The sequence below is a fragment of the Pseudomyrmex gracilis genome, unplaced genomic scaffold (genome assembly GCF_002006095.1).
Source record: "Pseudomyrmex gracilis isolate BER0280 unplaced genomic scaffold, ASM200609v1 scaffold_340, whole genome shotgun sequence".
Lineage (NCBI taxonomy): Eukaryota > Metazoa > Arthropoda > Insecta > Hymenoptera > Formicidae > Pseudomyrmex > Pseudomyrmex gracilis.
In genome coordinates this window covers 127,444-131,783 of record NW_018020924.1, presented here as the reverse complement: position 1 = coordinate 131,783, position 4,340 = coordinate 127,444, and positions in this window count along the sequence as shown.

The window sequence follows — 4,340 nt, the reverse complement described above, 5'->3', positions numbered from 1 at the left end:
CAGTAACTATTGCGAATCTAGCAAAATGGTATAGGACTTTTCACCTCAGTTTTATTCCTTCTACCTGCCTACGAGAGATGTTAAACCAATTCTGGGACACCCTGTATATGTACACGTACAGTTTCCGCTCAACATCCTGGGAACGGCTAGTAAGGCCTTATATATTTCTTGGTTCTTAAATTATTAGTAAGTAAGGACACCAGAGTAAGGTCAAAATCGAGCAAGAAAATAGGTTGCATATTATACCGAATACAAATAATATATTACAAATTCATAACATAAGCGAAACGTTTCGGTCTCACAATGGAGCCTTCTTCAGTCGCAATAACAAAACGCAAGATAAACACAAATTCGCAGATAGAAACAGATACATGATTAATATAAACTCATAGAAAATAAAAGGTTGTAATGAAATATGTTATACGCTAAACTTGAGCTTCCTGGTTGTCCATTGTGTTAAAAAGTGAGTCATGATAGTGATGAATAGTCAACTGCTGCGTTTTGTTATTGCGACTGAAGAAGGCTCCATTGTGAGACCGAAACGTTTTGCTTATGTTATGAATTTGTAATATATTATTTGTATTCGGTATAATATGCAACCTATTTTCTTGCTCGGTTTTAACCTTACTCTGGTGTTCTTATTGTTATATTCACGAGCGTCATTATTTTAATTTATTCATTACTAATTGTTTGAATTACGCTGGCTGAAAAATAAGCGTTATCACCATTATCAGACCATCTTCGATATATGTATGAATATTGCGAGACTAACTCCAAGTGCCTCGGTGGTCTAACAGGGAAGGTGATAGCACGAAAAACCGGAGATTCCAGGTTCGACTCTTAGTCGAGGAGTTTTTTTCGCAATATTTTAAAAATTAGTTAGGGAGGTATTCGGGGTCTCTCATGTGTGAGATGCAAATCCAGCATCCCGTATGAATTTAAGAATTGAGATTTCAATTCAAAACATACTCACTTGTAAAAATTTACAAGCTGAACTCGTTACATGTGTATGCATATATATATATATATACACACGTATAGTTTCCGCTCAACATCCTGGAAACGGCTCGTAAAGCTTTATATATTTCTTGGTTTAATTTCAACGAGCCCTAAATTAATCATTATTAATTTTTTTTTTTTTTTACATGGAGGAAATCTTTGATGGATACTCTGACTCTGGGGGAGAGTCAGAGTTATGCGGGACTACTCCGTCTCTCCCACAGGAAGGAGAAGGGCTACCCACTGTGGTGTGCCTACCCTTGCTTATAATAAAGAAGGAACCGGAACACTTGATAAAGACTATGCCGGGACCTTTCTCAGGCCACAAATGCTTCACCTCGGAAGGAAGATTTGGTCTCTCTTCAAGCATACCATTAACTTCGGCAACACTGCGGGACACACGTCACAGTGCCGCCCTCACTCGTGTGCAAGACAGGCCGGGGCCTCTCCGCCCCAGCCTGTCAGAGGTTCTAACTTTCTCTACTCGGAAAAAAAGGCTTATTAAACCGTCCTTCCGACCGTAACGCTGCCGTTAGGGTTTAAAGAGCACAGAGCTCTCTCATTCTATAAGCAGGGTAGCGATCTTTGGCGTGGCAAAGAAGGCAACAAACCTCTCCCTTGTACGCCGCAGCCATATGGCCCTGTTTTCCGCAGCGATTACAAACATCGCTGCGGTCAACGGGGCTGCTGCAGTTTACTCTGTAGTGCCCGGGCTCAAGGCAGCGGTAACACTGCAGGGGGCAAGGGTGAAGTGCTCGCACGCGTGCTGTATGTTTCCTCGGGATGGGGACGCAACTCGCGCCACCCATCCGATGATTTGATGGCTGCCCCGGCTCGCACACGGGATGCACTTAGGGGCAACCTTATATGTAATGGCGAAGTGGTCACCTTCCTCGCAACGGTAGCACGCTGCGCTTCGGTCCTCGCCGGAGCACATGCGCGCGATGTGCCCGTATTTGAGGCACCATGCATACGCCGTGCTCTCAGTGCCTCGACGGGGACGTCGAACCACCCCACCGTAATCCTCTATACGCCCACCACCCTCCGGGCTGCCCACAGGAGCATACGGGCCCCCCACAGGGTTCGTACCCGGTAGGGGAGGAACGCACCAGCTCAGTGCGAACCTCACTGGGCTGGCAACCGCCGGCCGTCGCCAAAGCGGTGGCGACGTTCTCTGCGGTGAAGGGGGGCACCACATCCTTCACACGCACTTCTGCGTGCTTCACGGGACAGGTGAACCGCACCCTATCCTCGCCCTGGAACACCTTGGATTCCCTCTCAACGAGGGCATCCGCCTTCGCAGCTCCACCAGACCAGGGGACCTGGAGGAGCATACCTCCATTCACCGCCCTTTTAATCCGGAGGCCGGAGATACCGACTTCCTGAAGGTTGACGGCGGCAGCCGCCTTACGCATGGCATCGGCATAACTGCCGCCCTCCTCTACCGTGAGGAGGACGGCAGCCTCACTGGGGAGCCGACCCAGCTTCTCCCTCTTTGCCCTCCCGGAGCACTCACGCGCGCCTACGGGAGTTGCTTGAGGACGCCGTCCCTTGTCCGGAAGGGGAGGATCTCTCCCCTTCTCTCGCGCCTTGCGTCCTACCACCGTCGCCCAGGTAGACGGGGCGCGCTCGGTGGCAGGACCGCCAGGAGCCAGAGAGGCGAACTCTCTCCTAACAATGGAGAATATCCGCCTCTCCAACTTCTTTCCTATCTTGTTTGCCAATAGGCGGAAACATCACTTCTCCGGGAAGTCCAGAGGAGCATTAGCTCCTGGGAAAACGACGACCCCCTCCTTCGTTTGGACCTCCCGGGAGCACTTCTTCGGGGTCGCGGCGGGCCCCCGGATGGGCGAGGCCGATGCCGCGACCGACTCCTGCGGGCCCAGGGTGAGCTCACCCACCTGAGTCCCGCAGTCGGCCGACTCGCATCTGGGTGCGCGAGAATCCCTTAGCGTAGGCGTCGTCTAACATTTACCGGACTTTTTTATACCGGGAAGCCGGTATACGGGCCGCCTTTTTGCTAAACCTTTTCCTCAAGGATCCTGACGCGCTCCTCCATAAGCGCGTCAGACCCGCTCTGCTCCGGACTCGCCGATTCCCCGGGATGAAAGGAGAGGGCAACTATGCCTTCTGCGAATCCCTTCATTGTGGACGTCACGTCCTACAGAATCTTTACGTACCTCCCGTGGAGGTTCTTGAACGTGATGGCCATCTTCAACACCGCCTTCGCGGCTGAGTGGTTCTTTTAGACGGTGGGTCTTTTTTCTCGGTGGACTTCCGAGAGATCCAACTCGAGCTGATTGACCTTCTCGTAAAGACCAGCCAGCTCCGACTTAAGAGAGGCCATTCTTTCCGAGTCCCCACCTGCCGGAAAAGAGGGAAATCCTTCCGCGCCGACTCCTCCGCTCATCACTCCCAAATTGGGCCTCATACAAGGCAACTTCTTTTTCGGCGTAGCCGAACCGATGGTGAAGGCTGCTTTACCGCCGATCTTACTCTTTCGTAAATTCGCCCACGGCCCCTGCGGTGCAGGCCGTGAGTAGCCTTTTTGTGTGTGTGTTAAGGACTGTGGTGTGGTTACAGTGTGCATGCATGTGTGACTTGTTCCATGTATGTTTGGCATCTTATAATAGTGTTGTGTGTGTGAGTATGAATGAAAACGTGTAAGCGGTTGTGTAACATGTCGTGTGTGTACTAAAATGTGTGATCGCTCTTTGAAACAACATAATTTAACAAAAAATTCTTTTTTCTTCACAGAGTTCTGTGGATTGCCCTACTGCAGTTTAACCCACAAAGCTACCTAAGATAAAGACTTAATACTTAATACTAACAAAACGAATATATGTAAGCTTATACTATAATAGCTAATCATAGATAAAAATACAAGAAATATTAATTAATAACATGCCGTTATATAAAAAGTGTTATCTAATAATAGGTTGTTATCCCGTGGGATCTTTCGGATGCCGCGAGGAGGGACGTCGGGAAGATACCAGAATTTTGTTAATAGAACAGTAGATTATTGTGTTGTCGAAATTACACTTTTATTGGTCAACTCGTGTTTACACTTTAATTCACCTTTGACTTTAATTCTAAGTTCCCACAAGTGATGCTCTGTCGAGCAGAGCCTTCGGCCGCGACACGTCTCGGGATTATTCCGACGACGCACAGGTGATGCCGGCTTTTATACCTCAGCCAATCAATCATGATTGGCGGAGGAAAAACCTGACGGTATTCGGTGTCCGAAAAGTGCAATGCAGACCATTGCATCTTTTCGGCCGCGCGTGCGACCTTTGGTCAGCGCGTCCTTGGACGCGCTATCACATTTCGCGTAGCGACCG